At 41.4% G+C, this 27,416-nt stretch overlaps 1 long non-coding RNA gene across 2 annotated transcripts in view; it reads right to left on the bottom strand.

The window, feature by feature from the left end:
* LOC136291737 (uncharacterized) overlaps positions 1 to 27,416 on the bottom strand; it is a 52,784-nt gene that overhangs the window by 8,461 nt on the left and 16,907 nt on the right. The window contains exons 2-3 of one of the 2 annotated variants that reach the window (XR_010721683.1): positions 26,803 to 26,901; positions 9,398 to 9,434 (exon numbers count right to left, since the gene is read on the bottom strand). This is a non-coding gene — a long non-coding RNA (uncharacterized lncRNA). Of the gene's footprint in view, positions 1 to 9,397; positions 9,435 to 26,802; positions 26,902 to 27,416 lie in introns of those variants that run through there. The other variant, XR_010721682.1, reaches the window with a different exon arrangement.

Raw genomic sequence — 27,416 nt, 5'->3', positions numbered from 1 at the left:
CATTAATAATAATTCATAATATGAAGAGAACAGTGTCTCCTAAGCATTACAAACCACTAAACCGAGGCTGGACCAGGAGAAATTGAGAAGAAGTGATTCATTTTCCCAGGGAACACAGGCTTATGAAAAACCTCCAGACATCACAGGACTGGGAACATTGACTTCCCAACAGTGCTACAGTGTATAGGATGAAGTGTGCAAATGGTGACAGTGGGGATGAAATATCAACTGCTCTGCACACAGAAAGGAGCCTCAGGTGGGCTTGCTAAGGAGCTGTTAAAAGTTTTTGGAAGACACCCTACAGGGAATTATGAAAGCAGGCTGGAACTGGATTTGTACTGCTGGTGTTCACTGTTCAAAGGGACCAGAGGGGACAAAACTAACCAGAAGCCCACATTTCTGGTTTTAATAGTGATATTTTTTCATTATTTTTTATTATTCCTGTAAATTAAATAAATGTTCCTGGTAAAGCTTTGCTGACAATATGGGTACTAGAGCCTTTTGTGTTAAGATTGGCTACCATCTTTTCAAAGTATTTACAAAATATCGCTGAACAGTCAGACCTCTCACCTATTTGTGTTCTGTGAACCACTACATGCATAGTAATGCAAATTGTACAATATATCTATACTTAATTCTTTCTATATTGTCACCACATCTCACGAGAAAAGTGATTTCAGAGCCAGTGAAAGCCATCATTCCTCCCATGCAACTGGTGCAGGAGTATTTTTAGTCTTTTGCATCAGAGCTGCAACGGGACAAGGATTTAACTGCCACATTTAACAACGTGAAACATCTTTGATGCCACTCTCAACAGTAAAATGATCTTGTAAGAGCCAGCTTCCTTTAAAACAGGCCAACTTGCAGCATAAGCATGAAAGCCTTTAGTTCATATTGCATATGTACGTAAAAATCCAAAAGTAAAGAGGACAGTCTGGGACAGTCCACAAGGCCCCCAGCTGCACCGCTGCCCCACCCATTCCTGCAGTGGCTGTTTCTGCTCACAGCACCATGGGGCATTTCACTGGGCTGTCCATGTCAGGCTGGCTCCAATTCATCCTTGCTGCCTGACAGACGTGACCTGCGAGAAGCAGCTGACAAGCAGTCAGTTCATTGCCTCATGAAAGATGGACACATTCACTGCCATTCAAGCTCCATTTTTCATAAGAACAAGAATGTGCTGTTCCAAATGTTGCACTCAGCATCTTGGAATGATGCCTTTGACCAGGGGCACTGGGGCCAGCAGAAAAATGAATTATTACACAAGACACTGTCTTTGTCCATTTCTACAGTTTAAGGGAAAGATGCAGACACTCAGCCAACTAACTGCTCAATACTGTTGTTTCTGTAATATCCAGGACCCTGCTAGATTTCTGGAACAGACACATGACCAAACTGTTTTTCTGAAACAAATGTCAGACTCCTTGATTCACCAAAATGGTGCAAGTGACAGTGCATGAGATAATGCTGTGCCTGCAGTGGGTGAGAAGTCATGGCTTATGGTAAACAAAGACACATTAAAGCAAGGCTGTATTTAAAAATGGCAAGAGAAGCATGACTTGAGAACGTTATTTCTTTGAGCTGTTGATTTTTGTCTCAAAATTGTTTTTATATGAAGGTCCCTTGCCTAGAAATGTGATTGTTTGCTAAATAATAATTATTTTGGAGGTAACAATCCCCTGACTTCCTCAGATCAGAAAATTATTTAGACTGCACTTGGCTCATGCTCAGGCACCTCTTTTTATAAAACTGAGCACCTACAAATAATACTTTGGCAATTATAAATATATCCCTTAACAAATGAGGAGCTGAGGAATTTCATGATGCAATCTGATAACTAGACAGATGAGAAATTACAGAAAGAGGGAAAAGGAAGATTAAAAAAAAATTCACATAATTAAGACAGTGAGATGAGCCCCTACAGCGCACCTAGCTCTCACCAAAACCACATCATGCACTCTGATGCACTGGCTGATCATGTGAGAACCCTAGAGAGAACTGAATAGTGATTGATCATGTATTCATGTGCTTTTATAAGGTTTCAAATGATGCTCTCAGTAGAAAGACTGCTGTAAACTTGTTGTTTAATTGCTGCCAGGTAGATTCCTACCTGCTGGCACGCTCCTCTCACCTGCTTCATCAAATATCTCCTCAGCCAAATCTCTCCCTCTCCCCTCAAGCTCTCAAAGTGCCACACCAAGTGTGGTTAAACACTTTAGCACGTGTGCAGTGTTTCCTACTATATATGTGTAAAACTGAGATCTGCAGGGACACAGGGCAACTCCACTCTTCACTCATCCTGGGATAAAATGAAGAACCCAAGATGCAAAGACTCCCTCTGAACCATCCAAGCCCTGTTTCCATCCATCACAGGTAAATACATTCTGTCCAGACTAGGATCCATCCTAAACTAGTAATATTTTCACCTTTGTTTTTTGTCAGGAACAAAACTGTGCTGTTCCAAATTCTCTAAGTGGAAGTCTACCTCAGAGCCTCATTTTTCCTGTAGTTAAAAACTTTCTTCTAATTGCCAGCCTGAATGTATTCCTCAATAATTTGTGCCCTGCTGTTGTTGTGCCAAGACTGTTAGCTTAAATTATTCTTTTCAACACACAGGGCAAACCCCCATTGTCTCTTTGTCATCACTTTACTGTGTGACACAAATCTTCTTCTCCCTTTGCATTACCTTTTCCTTAAAGCAAACCACTAGTGAACACATTTCCAGGTTCATCCTTCTTGAGTATGAGTGACCAGAACTGCACTCTTGATTCCAAATACACAACAGCTGTAAAGCCCCTCTCTATCAACTGTACAGGGAGGATTGCATTTGCCCGTTCTCCAGCTGCATCACATTGGCATCTTATGCTGCAAAATACTGTACAGGTTTTCAAAAAAAAATATTGCACAAATTAACTCAACTTTTTTTCTGCAATAAAATAATTTAATTTCTAGACAAAACAAATGCTGCTAGTCTTATCTGGACCAAGCCACAAGCATGAGTGCCTCACTCCTCTCTAAGTTATGAGCCCATTTTCCAGCAAAGCGGATTATGTTTAATCCTTAGGTGAATAACCTTGTACTTGGTACCATGCCATTTTACAACATTTCTACTGTATAATCTTCAAGGTCATCCAATTCTTCTTGCACAGTATCTTGATCTTCCTTTTATCGATGTGTCTCACAACTTCATGTCAGTAACAGAAAGCCATTTCATTAACTCTCTCTACTTTCTGAGCCAAAGTCACTAATAAAAATATTAAGCAAGATTGGTCCCCAAACCATTCCCTGATAAAGTCTCAATAACCTCCCTCCAACCTTACTAACACTTCCTGACATCTCCTTGATACCCATGTGCTTCTGCTACTTTCCAATCCCCATCTTCTCCAGCTTATCCAACTTGCTGTGAATTGTGGCTTCAAATAATTTCTGTTTATTGCATTTCTTTGCCAAGATGATCAGTTATTTCATTACTTAAAGGTATCATATAAATTTGGCACTATCTCTGAAAACATGAAGTTATATTTATTTGGTCACTTGCCAAGGAGAACAGCGCTGGCACAGGCACTTCCTGCAGTGGAACAGGGAACTGCAGCAAACCAGGCAAGTTTGTAGAGCCAGGGGAGCCACAAAGAGCACCAACATCATCTGGGAGCTTGCAGCTCCCAGGGAGTGGCTGCAGGGGTGTAGGTGGGATTGGGAGGACCAGTGGATGCCTCTGCTGCCACACTTAGTAATCCTGGGTACTGCTGGTGAATGGAGCAGGCAAATAGGGCATGGCACAGCAGTTCACAGGATGGGTGCCTCTCCACAGTGGGAGAATCAAGGTGCACTCTGCTAAGCAACTGGTCAGTCCTTGTGGGTCCCTTCCAAATCAGGATAATCACTGGGTTTTTGCATTCATTTCCTACTTTGCATTCATTCTTGGTCATTCTCTGCTTCCCAAATTGATCTTTAGTGATGAATATGAACTGAGGTTAGATTAGTATGTCTGCCTGTCCCTGAGATTTCCTGTTGTTTAGTCAAATGGTGTAAATTCAGATTTCACACGTTTATTTTAAAAATCCACAAAATTCTTACTTTGACACCAGGACTTGTAGCAGAATTCTGGGGAAGATATAACCAACTCCTCAGGCATGTCCAATGAAGTCTCAAAGTTCCGCACCACCTAGAATAAGGTAGTTGTCTATCCTTCATACCTCAGAGCTACTGTCACCTTCCTTTTGTCCACCCACAGTATTGAATCAAAGGTGGAAAAATATTGGCTTGATCAGGTCCAACAGAATCATCTTTCCTGAACAGAAAGGCAAAGCAGTTTCTTAGTTCTTGAGCTCCACCAATTTTACATTTAATTGTAACCCACCCGTATTGCACAGTACGTCTTCTCCCATCCCCCCCAGTCTTTCCTCACTTTGTAATTATTTGATTGCAAGATCTTTTTTCTATTTGCTTTATTTGCCTTTGCTTTGAGTCCAGCTCAAGCCAACAGTTCTTTCTCTCTAGGGAGATGTGGAATTTTCCTCTTAGTTTTAAACTTTTCTGCTTATTTAAGCTACATCATTAATTTAGACCTATGACCTAAAAATTCAATTTCTGTTTTTTAGAACTTTTTAATGTCAAAAGTGGGAATCACCCTTGAGAGAAGGGTAATGTTAAGGCTGAAATCGTCCGACAATCGTGTTCACCGTAGTTTAAACATCCATCCTGAAAAAGACTTTTCTAACTTAAATGACCTGAAGACTGAGTGGAACAGACAAAACTCGCAGAACAAATCTCATTCATGTTGCTTCACTCTTCATTAGATACCGCATTCTGATATTGTTTCAGTCTTGGAGGTTGAAGTGTAGATTGTCTCCATAATCTTCCACTTCCTCTCAGTGAAGAAGGGGGAGCTCCATGAATATCTGATAAGTAAGTTGAACATTGGCTCACATTAAAAATGAGAATGTCTCCCAGGGATCCCATGTAATGAACAACAACAATAAAAGATGACAAGGACCAGGAACAGTTTTTTCTACTAAATACACATTGGAAGAGATAGGAAGACTAGAAGACAAAAGGTTACAGTTATTTCTTGCTCACTAGCTCTGCTTAAGTATTTGGGAGCTCGCACTCATTATTACCATGACTCATTAGCAATTTCCCTTCCAGAAACACTGGACAAAATGGACAAAGAAGTATTTATGTCAAAGTGAATCCCTGTCCTCAGAGGACTTCTGACACCACATTGCACTGGAGCCATGAGGCCCCCATTTATCAAGGGAGCCTTGCACAGGCCCTGTGGCTGCTACGAGGGGCTCCCATGCAAACCTGAGCTCTGGCAGGTCTCCATCACCTCCAATGGGCAACAGCTCCCAGGGCAGAGTTAAACTGTCTAGTACCTTACAGTATACCAGGCTCTCAGCCTGCTTGTCTTCAGGCTCCTCTAGAACAGTGAATTGAGGGGAGATTATTTTGTAATAGCAAATGTCTCTTCCAACAACTCACTTTACAGAGTAAGAAGGGCAGAAAAACTGAGCAGTACTTTTTCCCCACTATTAAGTATCCAGGAAGTGTATTTAAGAAATGAGGAAAGTGGAGAACACTTATATCTAAATGAAAGATAGAATTCCCCCTCTCATACACCCTCAGTAGAGTAGGGGAGATGTGCTACAGAGACATCTGGATGTTTTTCAGGACTTGAGAGCTTTCCATCTGGGACCATAAATAAAAAAGTAGCACTGCAAAAATGTTCCATTTCTAGACAAGACAATAAAATTACCTACCCACAGAACCATTAGCTGCCAGAACAGAAAAAAGTACAGGTTCTGTTTTAATAATTATTGATCAAAATTGAGCTGCATTTAGATGGGACAGTAGCTAGCACAGAAGTGGTAGCATGCTTGCAGATCAGCCAAATAGAGCGGCACAAATGGCGCATCCAGCAGGAAGTACTGACACATTTGCAGGCACAAAGCTGAGATGCAGCAAGTTGACCCAGGCCTCCTCCTGTTGCCCATGTGTCCACCAGAGCCATGCCCAAGTGTCCCAGGAGACAGCTAGTCAGCATGCTTGCTTGCAGGAACCAGCTCTGCTTCTCAGAAAACACATGCACTCCAACACAGCTGGAAAAAGCAGCAGACAGCACAACTCTGGCAAGAGCCTACTGCTACACTGGCCAAATCCAAACATTTGTCCAAAAACCCAAACAAAGCAAACCAAAATTCCCACTGTGGTCAAGTGGACTGTTGTGTAAATATGGCTAACCAAGGTCTTTGAAACAGTGACTCTTCTCTTCTTAGGCCTCTGACTCATTTCTGGAAGCACTTCTACAATTAATACTAATGAATTAGAATTAATACTACTACTAAGACTGATGTTTCAGAAGCTGCCTGGGCAATATGGATAATATGGATGCTCATACACTTCTATTTCTAATGGGAACTCAGCATCCAGATGTCTTAAAACACTTCTCTGTTCTCACATGGCACATAAACCCCCTTCCTTGATAACATGCCATAACTCAGTGGCACAATCCTGGCATGGGGGACTAGGGTGGTGACATCCCTCCAAAGTAAAAAGGTTTCTCCAGGCCTGCTCCAGGCAGAGAGGACTGGAGTGGGAACTGCCATTCCGAAGAAGCCAGAGCAGAAGAGTGTTCTTCACCACTGATAGTGGCATGCGCCCTTGCCTGCCCAACACACACTCCCCCAAACTGGAGAATGTTTAATGAGCCATTCTTCCAGCTAATGCAAAGGTTTTATACCAGATAAAACAAGGAGTAATTGCAGCTTTAAAACGGAAAATGTTCTCTCTTATGTAAAAATGCATGATTTCACTAAAGAGGGTAATTTACATTTATTGTTTGAACAGTGAGTACTATATATTCCTTGCAAAATACGCATTTTTTAAAGGATGAGAATAATTTAGAAATTGTTTAGAAAAAGCACCTCCCTTGAAACTATGTAGGGTGTTTCAGGTTAATCTCACCTTCATCATTTGTTCTTCATCTTCAGGGTAAACCGGCCAGCTCAGGATTTCCTCACTCCATTCTCAAACACTCCCCAGTTCCAGTGGTGAAATGTCAAGTCTCCAGACCTCCTGTAGTGCAGTCTCCTTACTTTGGCTGGGTTAATCTGAGCACAGCCAAAGCAGGAATTAAAACGAAACCCTGCAAAGTAACTAGAGCAAGTCTGATCCAGTATAAGATTTCAGTTCTTGTTTTTCATTTCCCATACAACCCACTTCTGATTCAAAACAGACAAAAAACATATTTCAGTCCACCACCAGTGGCTTGGGGACAGAGTGGATTAAATACCATAAATGTTCTTCTACACAGATTCACAGTCTGGTACCACCAGGTCACTGAGGTAGTTTATAAGTCTAGAGCACCAATAAGTTTTGCCTCTAGAGCAACGTGGCTCCTGGCAGAAGCAGCACTGATGCTTAGGCTGCTGTCACTGCACTTAGGAAATTGTCCTTCACCCATGTAGCACTGGCCTTGTCTTAAGAGAGGATGTAATTTCCCAGCTGTAATCTCCATAAGCATTTCTGAGTGGCACTTTGATGCCATGCCTGTAAATACTGATGCCAAAGAACAACTTAAATTAAGAGATAATGGGGCAAACATTGGCCTATATATTGAATTCCTTTTTGTTTATCTAGCACAGCACACAAAAAGAGTTCTGCATCTCAAGTAAATGATCAGCAAAGAGCACCACAGTCACACTCTTACAGTAATTTCTCCAGGTTCAGTGTACCACTGCTGGTAGACAACTAGAAGGTGAAAAATTCTAGTCTCCTTTCACAACAAACTGCTTTCCTCTCTGACACCACATATTTTTCCACAGCCTGCTGCTGCTCCTAAATTAAATTTGGAGTTGATTCTTGGATATTTCCAAAAAAACCCCCATAAAAACTATTCAAGAAAAAAAAATCACCAAGGTTTACACAATCTTCATGCGAAGGTGCAATTCACCTGGACTTCCACTGAAGTAATTACTGGAACATGAGATAGGAAGGATCAGTGGCCTTCAGTGCTGGAAATACTTGGCATTTTTTGAGAATGGCTAAAAAGATACGGAACCAAAATCCAAAGCAGCTTGTATGATCAATCTCCACAGCTCTGACACATTACACAACAGGAGGGGCATGACCAAATTAAACCTGCTCCCTTCAGTCCTACTAAACCAGAGAGAAAAATGTCCCAAAATTATAAACCTTGGATTCAGGTACGAAATAAGGTATATGGAAGTTTTGGCACCAGTAACTGATTTGACTTAATATGCTAAGACTACATGAAGAGGTGACCACAGAACCTGGGCAGGTTTATTGTCCCCCTCCCAGTCTCTTCTAGCACAGACACAAAGCAACAGATACTAACCATTTTAAATTTCCACCTAAAAAAAAAAAACAAACAACAAAGGGTAGTAGTGGCAGCTGTAAGAACTTATCCATAAAGGAATATTTCCAAATGAACTAAGAATCTGTTTCTGAAGTACAACAGCTATTTTGCTTTCACTCCCCATCTGCACACTCCCCTTTCACATTAAGAATTCCTCCTCACAGTTCAGCGTCTGAAGTGATTATGCCTAAACCACATGACAGCCTTCTTGGTGTGGAAAAAGTGTGTTGATGGCAGCAGGGACAGACTGGTGGTTTCAAGCCCACGACTCCCAGCTAGCTGTCTGAACCAATAAACCTGAGAAGAAGCCTTTCTCCTGCATCAAAAAGGTAAGTAGCAATGGACCTACTGGGTGCCCATAGAAATTGCTGTCATGTACATGCATATAAACACAAAGGTCAAATTATCTCTTTCAAGGTGATGCAGAGATTTCATTACTTTGAAAATGATAGAATCTAGCAGAGGTGAATCCTTATTAGATGGAGTGGTCAAGTGAAACACATTGTTTTATTCATGATGAGATCGTGACTGCATTATCAAAAATGTCTATGGGTTTCTACTCAGCATTTTCCCTACCTGTGCTGCTCTGGTTTAAATTTGGTCCCCTGTTCTTTTGTTTTCCAGCCTTTCCCTCTTTCAGCCTCTGAAAATGAAGCCAGCCAGTTGGATACCTGAATGCTTGATTTGATGACTCAGTGCTCAGGACACAGACCTGAACCATATAGTCCTGGGGTGAAGTCACAGACATTTTGGGGCCAGCTGAGTCTGATGTAGTAAAATGGCACCAGACTTTCTTACCAAGACATGGGGAAAGAACAGAGGAGACTGGAAATCTAGGACAGAGATCTGGGGATTGGAGCTTCAACATTCCAATCTTTCCTGCAGCTTACCTCATCAAAGACTCTCAGCTGATCACATAGTTCTTCAATGCCACTGTTTTCTCAGCTGACTCACAAAAGTGCTGGGAAACTTGAGTAACTTCTGTGCCCACTGGTACACAAAATAGCTTTGGTGGGTTTCCAGAGACACCTGAAGTGTTCAGACCTTCAAAAATCTTAGAGAGTAGCAGGAAATTATGTGAGTGTATGGTATGTAAAAACTTGCATATTTTACTTTGCCGTGTGATGACTCGGTAGAGCTTGAGTTAAGTAGAACTCTAGAGTAATTTAAATGCCTTCCTTTGGCCCTCTTCATTCTGCACAAGCCCTTTAGCCCCCCCGGTGCTTCTGCCCTCCTGTACCCTCCCCACACACTCTGCAATTCACATTAGCGCTTGGAAGTTCAGTGCTGTTTGAAATCCAAACATCTGCCACCAAATTATTTCTTTCTCCCAGTTCACTGAGCAGACATTCTGCATCGCTGAACTACAGAGTTTATCCACTGACAACAGGCTGATCATGGCAGCGCCAACCTTTCACAGATAAAGTGCACTTATGTGAGGGGAAGCACCCAGACCACTCTGCAAAAAAAAAGAAAGCGGATGGTTCTTCTGATGAATACAGGGAGTTCTTTCCCTTCCCCACCTCCAAAAGACCCTCAAAGCAGGTATCTGATACAGTAAGTGGTCCATTAAATTGAGCCAGCCTCTAAATGACAGCGAAATGCCTTCGGCAGGCACAGATGTGCCCATGTGCATGCAACAAATTGATTAAGGTCCATGCTGTCACAAGGAAGAGTCAATCAATCCAGAAGGGCTGGTTGCTAATTTCTAGCCAGGAGGAAGCTTCCCTGCTGTGCAGGGGATTATGCAAGCCTAAATCTACAGGCATGCTTTTCCTTTGTTCATTGGCAGAGCAATGGTTGTAAGGATACTGCTTTTAAGTGTCCCTTTACTGATTTAAATTAGGGGAGAAAATAATCTAAAGTGCTCATGACATTTACAGGAATGCAAAATGAATTCATCATGATTGGCATTATTACAATGAACAGCAAATCCCTTCATAATGGCAGGACATTTAAGAAGTAATGTGCTACTGTATCCCTTGTCTATAAAAGTGATAATAAGGAAATGGTGGTGTCACATATATTTAAGAGGAACTCAGCTACAGGCAAGCTGCTGCTTCAAAGACTCAAAAGAGAAATGCAAATGCTTGTGTTTTTTAGCACCTCAGCTGCACAATTATTGTTGCTGTGTACTTAATGGACCTTTTTCGGTCTCTGAATCTGAGCCATGTAGACCACTTTACAGTGCTGAAATATTCCCTATAGGATGCTTACTACTGCTGTATCCAACCTAATTTTCAGACATCTGAAAAGAGAGGCTTTCAACTATTCCCTTGGAAAATTTTATGCAGTCTCAGAAAGGTTAAGGGTTGGAACAGGCACCTGTAACTCAACCCAAATCTCATTTCGCTGTTCATCTACAATCAGGATTAGAAGACACCTAAGGCACACAAGTTTTATCTCTACTGTTACATCAAACCATCCAGCAAAGATCAAATTCATCTCACTGAAGGCAAAGCATTGGTTACTATGAAGTGCACTTTAGTGCAAAAAATGTGCAGAGAGTGTGCAAGTGTTCATGTACAGAGCAGTAAGGCAAAGAATATTTCCTGGGACAGATATTCAAGACTTCCTATGCAAATGCCATATCTATGACAGTCAGTAATGGCTGTAACCAAATCACACCACCAACAGAAGTTGCATCAGCATTTTCCAAATCCTTTTCTCCATATGCCTGTGATGGAAGACTAAAAGCATCTCAGGTAGTTAGCTATTCATCCCAACAACTCAGGGCTAAAATACCCAACAGGAAGCAGTGCACCCGGGAACTGTTGAAGTAAATGAGTACAGCACTACTGAAAAACAGGTGTTTTATTGGTCAGTGCTAATTTTGGCTCAGTGCCTTCAGCACTTTATTAAATACCCACGATCTACAGTAAAACATCTCTTTTTCCTACTCCTCTTATGTTGTCTCTTACCTTCTCCCTCTGATACAAAACTCCTTTTTTAACACAGAAGGGCCACAGCAGGATGGTGGAGTTACATTGTAAGTTTGCCCTATAAACTGGAAAAGATCTAGAGACTCACTTTTTGTGCTTGAAATGAGAAAAACCAGTTGCTGGTGCTGTCTTAAGACAACGCTCCTGAAAATGCTCTGACAACAAAAACATTTATAACCTCAGCAATTTTATTTAAAAAATTTAAAACTCAGATGCTAGGAACAAATAGGTTTGAGCTCTTGTACACAAAAGCAATCTTTGTAATCAAGTGTCATTAAATTTCTGTGAAAGCTAATGGTGTTCATGTTTTAAGCAGCTTTTGGAAATAGACGACAAGGAAGAAGTTGTTCCCCTGTGCTTTTAAAATGTGACTCCTTTTGCAATCAATTTCACAAGAACTTGGTAAGCTAGCTTGAAAATACATCATATTTGTTAGAGGATGCTAATACAAAAAAGACTCACATTCAGCACCCTCTGCTTTTGTACTTTCACTTTGCTTCAACGTAAATGTTTTTGTAGAAACTGTCACACTCCACCCAAGCTGTATATCAGGTCCAAAAACACACCGTTGTATTTTCTAAAAAGGGAACTAGAAAGCAACCAAGAAGTTAATTTCCAGGCTGTGGACTGGCTGCTATTCCTCAATAATATGCAAAATTACTGTTATAGTGAATTCATGAAAAGGGTATCCTGCTTCATGTTTTTTTCTGCTGGCTTCCAAACCCATTATAAAACAGAATAACAAGTCACACAGCTCTCTCTCCATGTTCTGAAACAAAGCCATGAAGCTGCCCATTTCTGAAGATCCAAGTCAGCTGGAAGAACCCAAGCCTGACTTTCCACTCCACCTTGGCAGAGGCTAACAGTGACCTTTCCAGAAATGGCCCAAGTGCCTAGCTAAGCCCAAACTGTGGGGCTTCCACACTGAGACATATTTCTCTTGTTGTCTGTGCCCAGCTTTTGGATGCAAAGGGAGAAGCATAAAATTCTTGGGGTTTGATCAGATGATCTTTGCAAGATGCAGTTTTCCCTCTTTCAGAGACCAGCTCCACTACTGAGGCAAATGAAGTGCAGGCAAGAGAGGTTCCTTCCTAAGTGCAACAACAACAACAACAACAAATGCACAGTGCCAGATTTCACCACAGACAGGCACCAAGAGTAGTGTATCACCCTAAAACTGCAAATGTTGCAGAGTCAAACTGCTAAAAAGGAAGCTATTAGAAACTTTTAAAAAGAAAAAAAGTCAACTTGGACATCCTGCCACATATTCAGGTTGCATGTCAAATAAATAATAATCTGAAACGTTCTGTGTTTCAAACACAAGAATATTCTACAATGTTACAACCCGACTACAACAGTAGCTAAGCACACATTTTTCACATTTCCACCCTTATCTGTCTCACTGTGACAGTAAAACAAACCAGTGGAAAAAAAAATCTAAACACTAAACATGTACCCTTCCAGTAACAGCCTTCCCTCTGCTTTGTTGCATACAAGCAGGCAGTAAAACACTGACAGGAGAACATCCAACAATACACGAGACAGAGATAATAAAAGTACTGTCTCTGAAGAGCTTGACAGGCAAAAAAGTGATACTGTGAAAGCCACAAAAAGGGCTGAACCCAAAGGAGACCAGGGTGATGTGGCTGCTAGTGTAACTCACAGAGGACCCTGAGTGCAGAAGGCAGTCAGGCAGTTTGGTACATCACTTATCTTATGAGACAGTTCACCCCCTCCCATCCTGCATTGCCAATCAATCACTCTTCTGGTTCTGACCAGGCTAGAATGCATTTGAACAGGTATCTCAAACTCTGTGTTTCAGGCAGGGATCTTGCTGGACATGTATACTCTGGCTGAACTAAGGTCCATTGCAGCAGTACCAGATAAAATTCCCAGCCTTGACTTCTGAGAACATCAGGAGGGACGATCTGACCATCACTTCTAATATTAACACGTGGTAACTCACTGAAATCATGCTATTTGCCGTTACCTAAATTTCAAATAGCCTTTCCCTACCCCTATTTCTTCATATTGTCTGAAAGGTAATGAGATATCAAGAACCAAGAGGAAAAGCAAGGCTCCATTTATTTGTTTTAATGCTAAAGCAGTTAAGTACACAACTTGTATGCAAGAGGTGTCCTGGGCTCCCCTGGTAAATTATCAAGGGATCTAACACCACTGCTCTCTATTAAATACATCAGTGCCTTTCTGGTAAAAATCAACAGTGACATTGAAGACTTCACTCTCTGACACATCTCCCTTTTAGAAGTAAAGTTAACTTGTGGTTTTAACTTTAAAAATATTTGTAGATGGTGGTAGAGCTTGCTGTGGAAAGGTTAGCACAGGACAGTATGGACTGGACTCAGTTGCTGTTTGCACATTTAGCCTGACAACAGGGATCTCTGACCCATAACTGACCCATTCCCACAGACCAGCAGTGCTGATAATAAATGCCAGCTGGTTTTCCTCTATGGCACTGCGCAGCATCTCCCATGTTTAATGCAGCAACAGGAGGCTGCACCTCACACCCCATGCTGGAAGGGAGGATCTCCCAAACATTCGGTGCCCTGAACATTTCAAGAGGATGTTTACATGTAGCACAACAGAGGCAAAATCAAAACAGATGGTGGACAGATGTGAGCAGAGTCAGGAAGGGGAAAGCTGCCTGGAAACGTTTTTAGCAGTGTCACTCTCTGGCTTACCCAAAAACACCCCACAGCCATCAGCAGGGAGTGGAAGAAGTCTTGTGTAACCAGGAAAAGCATCTGCATCACCTACATGGTGTTCCAGAAAAGCCTGAATTTTCACATGTTGATCAAAACAAACCAACAGTCCCCCTTTCCATCCCTCTGTATTCAAATTTCCCACACACTTCATAAAACAACAGGTCAGATATAATGGCAGTAGCCGTAGTCCGTGACAAGGGGTTCAGGCCTTGCTCTGTGGGAGCTGGAGCACTGCACTAAGAGTCATTAATCTTAAATGACTTGTGGACAATTATTATCCACATGTTATAGATGGACAGAGAGAAGCAGACTGTAGAGGGTCACTAGAGGGTCACGCTTGCAGTTACAGGAGGAAGTGACTCATCTAAGGAGGGATGCCAGAGGAACTACCTGCCTGCTCATTCTCAGCTGCTCTGATCTCTGCTCCAGGCTCCTCCCTGAACCCTGGGATTTCACTGCTGATGTACAGCATCTGGACAAAGGAGTTTGGGCACAGGTTATCCACTAGCTATTAGAAAATGAGGGTATATCTTTTAAATGAAATCAACTTCTGTATGCCCTCACTGGACAGGAGAAAATAACTTATTTCTTTAGGACAAAACCTTGAATATATATCACCCTAGAAGCCTTCTGCATTATGACCTCCATGCTAATCTTATTAAGAGAGAGGTTACTGGGCTCTTTATTGGTGAACAGCACATTAATAAGATCTCCTTGAAATAATCCCATCTCTAATATGCAGGGAAAATGACATTTTCCAGTGTAATTACCATGCCAGTCAAAAATCCCAACTCCTTCACTAATTGCTTTTCTCCAAATTCCAACAGCTTCTTCTCAAGCAGTAAAACTCCAGGAAGAGGAGGGGGCAAGAAACCCTGGCAGTTCCTCTTAGTAAGTAAAACCAGCTTTGGGAGGAAGTCTGGGAGGCTTTGTCTGTTGTTTAAACAGAGAGGGCTGCAGACATCCTGGCAGGTTGGTCAGTAGTCACTTTGTTAGGGCACATCCACTTTCCACATCTCCTCCCCATAACCTCTCCTGCCCAAACCATCTGGGAGGCAGTCCTTGGGGCACCACAGAGGCAGCAGTGCTCAGCCCCAGCAGTGGCCCATGAAGCCAAACCACGCACCCTGTGAGCCATCAAGCCTCACAGAGGTGACAGGGTCCAGCCCAGATGCACTTTGAGAGGTCTGGCTGAGGAGAAACCGGAGCAGCAAAGAAAGCATGGTAGGTGACAACCATGTCCTTCCACTCAGCCCCAAGCCAAGGACCAAGGCAATAACAGTGCAGGAGTTACAAGATAAAACACAGAGACCTGACCAAGAGAAGGTGCTTCCTAGAGGTGTCTAATGTCTCCTCAGGGCAGGAGAACATGGAAGGCACAGGGAGGGTGAAGAGGGATGCTGCTGAGCAGAGGTGGGAGGTGAGATGCCACAGTGAGATGACCTGGCAACTGCAGTCCTGCCACCAATTTGCATTCAGAAAGGGCATTCAGCTGCCTTCTTAAATTCGAGTCATTTCTGTTTGGTCTTAAAGAAACACATTTCAAATGTTGCTGCCTTTCCATATGGCTACAAAATGGAGTTGACTATCTCTTTCAGAAACTAAACACAGGCAAGTGTGAACAAGAAACTTAAACCTGGCACCTTGTTTCTGTAAACAACAGACATAACTTCTACTTTCCACTGCAAGAAAAGCATAATGCTTTGTCCCAGAATCATAAGACAATAAAATACTGGTTTTCCAGAGCCTCTATCAGAAAATGCAGCTTACAATAAAAGTCTGATGCAAATGCACCAGTCATAATTTGGATCTCAGTAAAATATTAACAGTTTTGGGTCAGTAATCATTGGGCAGATGCATTGTGCAGGAAACCCAGGTGGTGATGACTGTAGGTCACTGACAGAACACAGAGGCCTTCCGCTTTCCCCCTGTCCCAAAGGGAATTTAAGGATAACTGACAGACCCTTGCACTTAGTTCAGAAATATTAGTCAGCTGACACATACCAACTCCGAAGAATGGGTATACGAAGAATAGTTCTGACAATAAATATTCCAATAAGTTTGGGAAACCACACGCAGGAAGGAACACATTTCTAATAAGCAGTTACTTGCTAACAGACAAGCAAGAGTAGGAGCTTGAGAGAAAAAAATTGAGAAAGCAGGTATTTGAAGAAAGATAATAAGAAACCAAATTATGCATTTTTAATGAATTTCTAAGAGGGTAAAACCAGGGAACAGTCACGAGATGTTGTGCTAACAACAGAAAACTTACCCAGCAACAAAAAGTTTGCCTGCAGGGAAGTCTGTGGGCTAAGGGCCCTGAGACATCTGCCTGAGAGGAAAGGAATAAAGGGATCTCCAACCACTGAGATCCTGGGAAAAGGGAGAGTGAAAGTGGGGGAAGGGAAAGGAGAAGGGGTAGAAGGAAAGGACTGTTCCAGTGTGACTTTAAAGCTGCTGCACAGAAGAGTGATGTACCCAGACGTCCTCTTTGTCTGTGTCCCATGGTCTCTGTCAATGGCCTCCAATGACTTGTTGCAAGAGCAACACCTGAAGAAGGAAAAGCATCAAAGTCTTGGCCACTTTGAGAGCCCTGTGTGAGACCCTCACGACACACTGACCTGATTATAGTCCTTACTATGGTCACCATAATGCTTACAGCTCAGCAGCTGTCAGCCTTCTGTATGTCTCTGCCTTGTTACCACACAAGATCCTTCTGCATCATATATGCAACTACTTACTTCAAAACCTACATAACACCACATCCACTGCAGGACATTAAATAGCTCTAGTTCAGTCATTCATAGGAAACAAATTGCAGAGAGAAGACACACAGGTCGATTCTGGAGGACACATATCGCCAAACCTATTTTCTCCCACCTCTCTCATTTTACAGTCCCTTCTCTCAGGTGCTGATTGTGTTGTTAGTGAGGGCACATGTTGGTGAGAGAGTCCAGAGGCTTCTCAGCAGCAGCCTTTAATCAAAAAAAGGCTTCACACTGAGAGGGCCTGACTCACCCATTAACTTCTCTCACAATATCCTGTTTTATTACACTACATGGGAAACACAACCTCTGGGGAGGGAAGAGCAGAAAACCCTGCATCACTAATAACTAATAACATTCCTCTTTCCCTAGCTGCTCTGTGGGAAATACTAAAGGTAAGAAGACTTTCAGAAAGCTGTGAAAGCAGGCCTCAGAAACAGAAAGAACAAAGAGCTTAGAGCTAGCTGCAGCTGCAAAGCCTGAAAGTAGAAAAGTTGCAATAGTACAGCAAGCAAGGACATGAAACAACAGTTTGAGTTTCTAGGCTTGGCCAAGATAGACCTTAAGACTGCAGAAAAATATGCTTAGCAAGATAGTAGAAGGTTTTAAGCTTAATAATGGAGTATTGTTAACAGAAAGCATACAAGCAAGCATTGTTTGAAGCAGGTGTACGTGTGCTTTTAGTGATTGGCTAGAGCAATTGTCTGTAAGCTTTAGCAATATGCTATTGGCTAGAAAGTTTTTAAAATGCCCTGTAACAAAGAAATGTTTGGCTGCTGCTGGCAAGATGTGAGCTGTTGCCATCTTTCAACTGTCTCAACCTGTATTGAGACTAATGCCACAATGAAGCTCAAGGAACATATCCCAGCAGCCCCATCCTGTTTGCGCAAACCTCCAACACACTGCTCAACCTCTGGGAGGCAGCTGAAAAGAGAACCTCAGCTAGGAAGACAGGAATATATCCTCTGTTTGTTTAGTGAGCATGGAAGCAGGTGGCCTCCTGCAGCCACAGGAAACTGCTTGTGATCCAGTGCGACAGGTTACAGCCAAGGGACCAGGAAAGCTTTCAGCAGCAACTTACACCACCTCCTTCCCAGATGCTGCACACACTTGGCTCTTCCTGCCCTGCTAATGGGTCAGTCTCTGCAGCTTTGGGAGAGGACAAACTTCCTTCCTTCTGCTGTTTGATATCTTGCTGTCAGCTGCACCTTTGAGAGTCATCCTGAGGAGCTATGTGCTCCAAGGAGTGCTGCACAATTATGGCTGGGATTTTAAAAGATACTTTCCCTAGACCTGATACACTCAGTAGCACAGAAAAGATCACCCAGGTGTCAAAAAAAAAAAAAAAAAAGGGTCAGCAATGTTAACTGCTCTTTGACATGAAGATATATATATATATATATATATATATATATATATTTTAACATTGGTGGCATTTTCTTTTTAAAGACACTGCAGAGGTATTTTGGCCATGGCCATATTCAGCCAATGCAAGGTCTGAAGCAGAATTTGAATACAGGAGGAAAGATGGATGCAGGCCCTTATTTTAATTTCCTTTTGCAGCAGCATATGGATTAGATAGGTGAAATAACAGCCTTCAGCTCTGCACACCTGAGTACAGACCCTTTGCTTGGGGAATCAAATTCTCCAGTTCAGGAGAAATTCTCAGTGTAGGACAGGAGGCATTTACAGCTTTGTATTGCTGTGGCTGCACAAAAGTATTTTGAGTGTGTCTTATTTTCTGTGCATCTGATTTGTTAACTGCTTACTTAGAGATTAATCTGTGGGGTTTTTCTCAGATGGGGAAGTTAAGCATTTCAGAATGATCAAATTAGGTTAGTGAGAAAAAATTAACTCATCGAAGACCTCGCTCTGGCCTGCACCTGCAACACAAAATGACATGACTTTGACAAAGATGCCATAATGTAAGTTCCCAGATAAACTTAAGTGAGCAAAAAACAAATACAAAATTTTATTATAAACCATATGATAACAGTAGAGAAAATTGAAAACTACATGAATGTTTAATATTGAGGACAAAAGCAAAACATTTCCCTGAGCTTGCCTTTTACTTATTTCCTTGGCCTTTTCTGAAGCTGAGATCTCCCTCCCCCTGCCCACTCTGATAATCACTTAACGATGCATAATTAACAGGAACAGCCTCCCAACCAAATCACCACACATCAAGAGAGTTCACCGGCCAATAATTAAAACAAGTCAGACCATCATTTATGGATTTCTGCCACTTCCATATTGATAGGTCACCCTATGAATAAGCCCTTGTAACATACTCTGTTAACTATGTGTAAAGTGGGTTGAGCAACATTTTAAACCTGAAAACAATATTCTCATTTAAAAATTGCCTCAGCATTTGAAGAGTCAATCACAATGTGTAGAGCAAGTCTACAATACCATGCCTGTTCTTGGCAAGGGGTCATCCAGACCATGCCAGAGGATGCTACACTGGGACGGATGGAGCGCTCCTGAGCTCTGCCCAGCATTTACTAACTGTGGTGCTCTCAGGACACAGAGGAAGTTACTTCAAAGATGATGTAGGCATGGCCTAAACACAGCAGACTACAAGTTGCTATTGGTTTCCTGACACCTGAGCTGCTTTTGATAAACAATTAACATCAAAAGGAAAGATAGCCCACATATGCCAGAGTGACATGCATCGAAGCATTTACTGAAACCCTTTGACAAGGCTGCACATCCTGTGAGTTCTGCTGTTCTTTAAAAAGCAGCATAATGCACTGCCTGTGGCTCTGAACAATCGTCAAGCTCTTCACCAGGAGAGCACCAACACAGAGTAGAATTCTTCACTGTGAAGACAACTGACTAGCTGTGGCATCTGTAAACACCCTTCAATTATCTTTGTCCTTAGTGAACCAAAGCGTGAACTGGAGCTACTGTAAAATCTCTCCTCCTCAAAGGCAGTACTGAACAACATAACCAAGAACATGCAGCTATAAGAAAAGTGCTCTTTACATGAGAATGTGGCCAAGAAACTCTCAAATCTTTAGCTTCTGCCACAGTTACCTGTAGAAATTTAACAACACTTGCCAGTCTCCATTTCTCTATATGCCAAAAGGATGAGATATGTCTTCTGGAAAGTGCCTCAAGTTGTGCACACGACATAGAGAAAAGTATTGTTACTTTGGTGTTTTTGCCACCTGTTGTGAATGCTGATATTCCTTCCTGTTTAATTAACGTGCAAAAGGTGTGTCTAAGAAGCTTGTAGCATGTAGATCAGTCCACTGAAGATACTAGTGGAAAATACAAGAATGAAGATTTCTGTTAAATCCAAACTACCTTAAAGGAAAAATAGCCTCAATCAATACAATAAGCAATTAACAGGCCACTTCAAATGTACTGCTTTGGAGGAGAGTCTGTCAAAATCATGTTGAAGCTTTCAGTGAGAGCTGTGATTACTGAGCTGTTCATTCTGAAAATGAATTATTACTTTGCTTTACTAGAAATTAAATCAAAAGAAAAATTGCCTAAATTTATACAAAATGCTTTTCTCTTAAATGAGAGAAGAGGAAAACGACTCAGATTATCTGCCCTGTGAGAGGCCCTCACATGTCAGTCCTACAGGAATGCCTCATTCCTTTCAATTCATTCCTCATTCCAATCTTTTTGCATGATTAATGACTATGCTCCCATATCCCATCTTTCCTTAGCCTCATGCCACATGCCTGTGTTTCTTCATAAGTGCACTGAAATTAAGATAATGCAACAAAAGAGCAATGGACCAGTATCTGAAAAATGGAAAGGAGTCGCTGAATTAACACTTTTGCTCTTTGGGCCCCAAAGTGTCTGGAGAAGCATTTTGTGTGTCTAATGCACAGCAGCAGGCAAAGGATTAATGAAACATCATGCTTCAAAGCCAAAGATGTTGCTTATCTTAATTAGATGTTGCTAATGTTAAAGTGAAAACAGAAGCCTGAATCTCCTGTTATGTATTCCTATGGCAGCTGGGAATTCTTTTCATTAGTTTTTGAATTACACTGTTTTTACCTCAGCATGAAGGGAAGAAGACCTCTGTTCCAAGTATGGGAAAGCTAATCAGCTCTGCAAGAGCAGCGTGGTGTTTCTAAAGCTAGGCTATCCTTCCAGGAGGAGTCCTGGCATAGAAAACACTGAAGGTCGGTATTCTTGCACCTGCAAACTGCAAAGATGTTATTGCCCAAGTTCCCAATTATTTAGTGCCTTTTTTTGCATACCACTTACTACTAAAGCAAAGTATGGCTTATATAGGAAAAGTGACATGAGTGTTATCTGGAGCCTGGGAGCTGCAATAATTCTTTTTTCAGACGTAAAACATAGGGTAAGTACTTGCCTGTCAAATCAAGCAACCCACATGATCACAGGAAGATTTTGTGCTTGGTCTGGTAGACTTTTCCACAATGTTTGCCATAATGTGCCATTTTCCTTTCAGATTAAGTGGAAGGGCAAAGTCAAGCTGAACAAAAAGAAAACTTGAGCAGAAATAGAAGACTTTCTTCAAAACAGGTAGCTGCCTGTTTAAACAGCCACTCTTCAAAGGTATTCTTTGCAAAAACCCTTTAAAATTGACTAAAATTAGTTAAAGCTCCATTTCCACCCACATCTGAAGCCATTTCTAATCAAGCTGAGACAGAATGGAAAATGGGAAATTAATGTATAACCACTCCTCAGTGGCAAAGCTAAGCTCTTAACTCAGTACTGGTCTATGCAAGGTGAGCAGATTGTTCTGGTTCATGATTTCTTCTTCTGCTGGGATCCTGTTAACATTTCATTATTGTGAGGAAGACAGCTTTACTTTGGCTTGGACTCCCCAAAGGCAGCCCATGTTTGAATGGGTGTCAAAAGTAACTTTTGGAAGTAATTTTAACAACAGAGATCATCCTCAATACACAAAATTGAAGCCTTTCTAAGTGGGGCAACAAAAGCAACCCATGGCCACAAAAAACAGAATTAGAGATCAATATCAGAAAAATTCAGAGAACTCCATGCAAACTTTCTACATGTGTGGCAACAGGTTATTCAAGCCTCATTTTGTCCTCGTCAGTTTTACTCTGGTCTCTTCAACTTTTTCAGGGATATATGTGAGGCTTAGAATAATTACCTACTGGACCCAGGAAAATGAAAATGTGGTAAGAAAGTATAGTTTCTGACATACCACAGTACAGGACATTGTCAACACCAAAATGCCTAGAGGAAACCACACTAGGAGATGAGATGTTTGTTATGTTGCAGAGAGGATTGAAGAGAAATGGCAGAAGTCAACTCATTCTGAGTTAGCCATTAAGGCAGAAAAATTGTCTTTTCCATTTTCAGAGGAGCTTTTTTCATGCTACAGAACAGCACTAAAACATAAAGCCACCCAGAAGGGAGCAATATAAGATGCAGAGAAGACCATGAGCATCAAGGAATAGCCAATCTCAGAAGGGACTCATGCCAACAGCCACAGAAACTCCTGACTTTAATGGTTGTAACTATAAAAATGGAATTTCACAAAGAGTAGATCACCTAAACTAGATGGATGGTGCATTCTAGTTGGTGCCCCCTCCTAGTAGAAGGAACCAAATGCCCCAACCCTTGGCCAGCATTTCCCACTTTTAGATAGGCTCCAGCCTGTATAGACTGTGGTTATGCTGAGTGCAGGAGGAGTTTTGGTGGCAGGGGAAGGCATTCCAGAATTTCCAAAGTTCTTTGCTGCATGGAAATAGTGCAGGTTTCCTTGTCCAATTCTGTTTCCTTGCACATATGGAGTCAGACAGCTTTTTGCAATTACTCCTTTCTCTGCTGCAGCAGCCAGCCCCACTGACAGGTGCTACAGCCCAAGTAAAAGAGGTCTCATATTTAGTTGCAAAATATTTCTAAAACCTGTTTCAAGGTCCCTAGGTGCTGCTGCCTTCGGTCTAAATTTTGCAGTAGTTTCAGCTATAGTCTATTTGCAAGGTCTATATTTAACTTACAGAGTAGCTCCTGTTTTTTTTTTTTTTAAAGCAAACAATATATATAGACTATATAGAGGGACAGATATTTGTGTATAGTGTGGTTATCTACAAATATATACATAGGATATGTATATTATTTCTCAGCATCTCTTTCTAGTAATTGTACCTATTGTACCTTTTAATGTTACCATGTCGAATAAAGAGGTAGAGATAGAAGGAATAAACACTGACCATAACTGTCTGTAGCCAATAAAGTACTACATGGTCTGAGGCTCAGACAATTCAACCTTATAGACAAATTACAGCTACAATTCTGAGTGTCATTTTTAACTCATTCTCCCGCTCAGGCTGCCTTGTCACCTCTCTACATCTCTGAGACACACATTAAACTGCAGTCTGATAGTGTTATCAGCACCTTTGTCAACAAAATAAATTTGTCTCCCTGGGACAGTGAAATGTGTGTCACAAATGAAGGAGATTTCTGGAGTTCGGCAGCAATCTACAGGGAAGTGTTAATTAGAACAGACTGTGTCATAAGGAAGCTCAACAGACACAAACTAATTAGCACCAACAAGTGTAGCAGGGCTGCTTTGCGGAGGCAGCACTCCATCACTGGCTTCTAAGAAGTTAGCACTCCTTCCTATTCCCCGGCTCTAGTCTCAAAATGGCATTAAAACATATGGTACCAGAGCAAGAGTCCCACAAGGATACAGTGGGAAGATCTGCGTTTGCTGCCTCCCATCTTCACCAGCTCATTCTCACCACGGCATTCAACTCAGTCTATCCACAAGTCAAAGATATCCAAAATTTCATCCAGGTAAAGAGAGTGGGTCCTCAGAAAGGTATGCATCTGTCCTGTCTCAGCTGGATTGATGGTCTATAAATGCTTCCAGTTTCCTTGGGGAAGCTAAAAACATTGAGTGTCCATGCAGATTTAAACAAGGCTGTTCAGTGCAGAACAGCAAGGCATTCTAAAAGTCCAGCAGGAAACTGGGAAAAAAAGAACTAGAAAAAGCCCTTCAGCAGGTCAGCTTACAAGTTTGCAGCTTAAATATTGCTGATGAGCTGACATCAGTCAAGAAAAAAAATTCCTAAATGGCACAACAGATGTTCTTTAGATGAGTCCCCATTTTTTCTCAGACGCAACCTTAGCAGATGGACTTGAGCACATATATTCTGTAAGCAGATAAGAGGATAGAGATGCTAAAAAAACCCCAACCTGATAAAAAATAGAAAGTAGTAGGAAGCATCATATACAATGCTTGTTTCTCACATTCTTGTGCTTGTTAATTTCCTCACTTTTAAAGGACAATATTTCAGACTGAATGCAGGTGATAAATAATACTAGTAACCAATGGGCCATCATCTAGCTGGGTTTTCTCAGGTTTATGGCTATAAAATTAAAAGTAATACTGCAAGCAGAAGAACCCATACTCACAAACACCTAGGACTTCAAGAAGATTATTTGCTAAGTTTTCCTTTATAACACAGCCATTTAAAACACTTTGTGTCCACCAGTTCATGTTTCTCTCTGCCAGCTTCTTCTTGATTCAAGCACACAATTCCTTTAATAAACACAACAATGCTGAAACCCTTTGGGATCTTGTTCTCTCACCTCTTTTGGTCAAGAATGTATCTCATCTGAGGATGAGAAGCTTTCCTTCCCACTCCAGTCTGAATGTGCTTGATAGGCATAAAAGAATGTGGTGTAAAAACTGGTTTCCAAATAATCAAAAGTCAAAGCACAGGGCCAGACAAAGCTAATGGGACCTGTGGATGCATTACACATGCTAAGAACAAACCATTTCAGCCTGCTTTTAGATGTGTTTGGGCATTTTAACAACAAGCACCTTTTGGCACAAATTGGATCAGAAGGTTTTACAACATTAATGCTGTGACCAGTCCCTACTGGCTCATACAATTTTCTAAGAGGTGCTTCTCACAAAACTGAATTTCAGATATCAAAGAAAGCTGGAATAGAACAGCAGGGGAAAAAAGTATTTTTGCCCACATTCCGCATTTTGGCTCTGCAGGCAGAAAGAAAAAAAAAAAAAAGAAGAGAGAGAAAAGAGAGAGAGAGAGAAGAGAGAGAAAGTCTAGGGTGTTTGATTCAGCACTTTAGAAAACTATTCTTTGTGAATCAAACACTTAGCACTGCTATCATTAGCAGAGACAAGATCTTACAGTCTGGTGGCTGAGGGCACCATCCTTGGAGATGAATGGGTCATGAAGGAGCTCACAGGCCAAATGCTTTTATTACTGCATTTATGTTGTACAACAATATGTGACCACGGCAACTTAGGAAGAATGAATATACAAGTACACCCTCTCTCAGACCTGTTTTCTTTCCTCTTACACTAGTAGAGAACTGGGACCAATATTATCCATTCACAAGAACATCATGTTACCTGCTGCTACAGAAAAGAGCTGATCAGCTATCCATTGTGTATTGGAGCAGATGGTGTGTAAATACCAGAAGCCTTATGATACCAAGCTTTTCAGACATCCCATTTCTTTTTCATACCAGGATTTAAATTAAACTGCAAATGCTGCAAAACACATAGGGACAGATTCTTTCTCCTCACAATCCATTACAATAAGAACAAACTCCATTCAAGTCAACAAAACCAGAGGTCTAAAGCAAGTGTCAGAAGAGAATCAGTGCTCTCCAAAGCCATATATGTTGCAGAAGGAATTAAGATTACCTCTATCAGGTGACGGTAACTGCATCAATCACACAAAATTTGTGCAGACTGGAGTTCTCGCTGTGGGCATACATGAAAACCCCCTTTTCCCGTGCTGTCCACTGTTTTCACCCCAAAAACAGAGTGACAGAACTGCACTAAGCAGGCATTGATTGGTAAGTACTTGGATGCAATGGAAAGGAACTATGGCACATAATCCAAAGCAGGCATGCAATTTAACATGCTTTGCATAACTAAGAAACTAAACATGTACAGCACAGCACAGCTCAAACCACTTCAAGTCAGGCCACCTTTTAGGCCAGCTGAAGCCTTGGGGACAGCAGCGTGGAAAACATTGCATTAGGACATCTTTGCTTACAATAATTTTATTATTGTTATTTAGGCATTTACATGGACCAAAGGCTTGCAAAAGACCTGAGACACAGAGTAAAGCACAAAGCCTGTGGACACGCATAGAACCAGTTGAGTTCTTAGCAATCAAACCCCTTCTCTGAGACTATTCACCAGACTGTCAGCTATGAGAAACAGAATTCTACAAACATGGCTTTCTTTTCATTATTGTGCTGTGTGTCTTTCCTATTTCACTTTCTTGCAGGAGAAATGATTAAGGGAAACACTGTTACATTTTTTGTTTGTGGTTCATTTTAATTCTGAACTCAGAGGAGAAGAAAATTGAGATCCCTCCACAGAGCACAAGTGCAATCCATTTCATTGCTTTGACTTTGCTCCATGAAATCTCTTCACAGAGACACTCAAGTTTCAGTTGCAAACATGATTGCAAGAATCCCATCAATGGACTTATTTGAATGGAGAGGAAAAGTATACAAAATATTTGTTTCTTCTACCTGTCCTCCAAACCCACAAACCATTCTAAAAATCATTTTCCTTCCCTTTTGAGCAATAAAAACAGTAATCCTGTGTATCGTCAATTGCTTTTAGGCACCAGGTGCAAATCTGCTTAATACCTGATCAAATGTTTTATGTAGCATAAGGGAAGTCAAAGTCCTAACATATCAGGGCCCTGTTAGTGGGAAACTGGTAGAACTACTCTGGAGTCTCTAGGTTTAAAGCATGTACTGATTTGCTCCTTTGGTTTTGAAAAGAGCAGGCCAGCTCCTGTACAAGCTACTGACTGCTTTGTCAAAAAGCAGATCATAGAAGGCCTGTCTGACTTGACACAACATGTTTGAGCTCTCACAGTTGCACAAACTGATTATGAAATTAAAATTGATGGTGAAATACACTAATTATCAAACTCCTAAATCAGAATGGTGTCTTTTCTATCCAATAATACTCATCTGAACAGGAAAAAATGGCTTCAAGTATCTTTTGAACTTACTGTGTAATGCTGCTGCTATGGTTCCCTGCAGTCATATGGATAATTGGGAGACCTCATGTAGCACACGGCTGCTCTGGTTCACTCCTCTCTTCATACACACTGGGAGGAAGAACAGGATAAAGGATCAATTTTCCTCACTATTTCAGTCAGACTGGGAAAGTCCCCTCTGACTATTTTATTTTACTATTTTTTTTATGGTGTGGCAATTTACAGGGGCCTTGGGGCACTGTATGTGATTGTAGAGGAAGAGCTGAGCCCATGCCTCTGTACTGGAAACCAGGTGGCCACATGGTAAAGCCATGCATGACCCAAAACTATGTGGTTTCTACTCAGATGTAGAATGGTAAAGGTAACACCTATTCTGGCTTTCCTTGGCACTCCAGGCTGTGTACCATTTCAAAGTGTAGAAGGTACTTTCAGGCTCCATGAAGTACATGCCTTTCTTATATACCTTTCCACAAAATATAATTAATATAATATAATATAATATAATATAATATAATATAATATAATATAATATAATATAATATAATATAATATATAGATGTATATGACACCCTCTTCCATGACATCCTCTGAGAGATGAGCAGAACAGTGCAACTCGATCTGGTACT

This window comes from Chamaea fasciata, unplaced genomic scaffold (assembly GCF_029207755.1).
Source record: "Chamaea fasciata isolate MVZ Bird 193981 ecotype frontalis unplaced genomic scaffold, bChaFas1.0.hap1 SCAF_7, whole genome shotgun sequence".
Lineage (NCBI taxonomy): Eukaryota > Metazoa > Chordata > Aves > Passeriformes > Sylviidae > Chamaea > Chamaea fasciata.
Note: the sequence above shows the minus strand (reverse complement) of the source record. Positions and strands in the feature narration are given on the sequence as shown.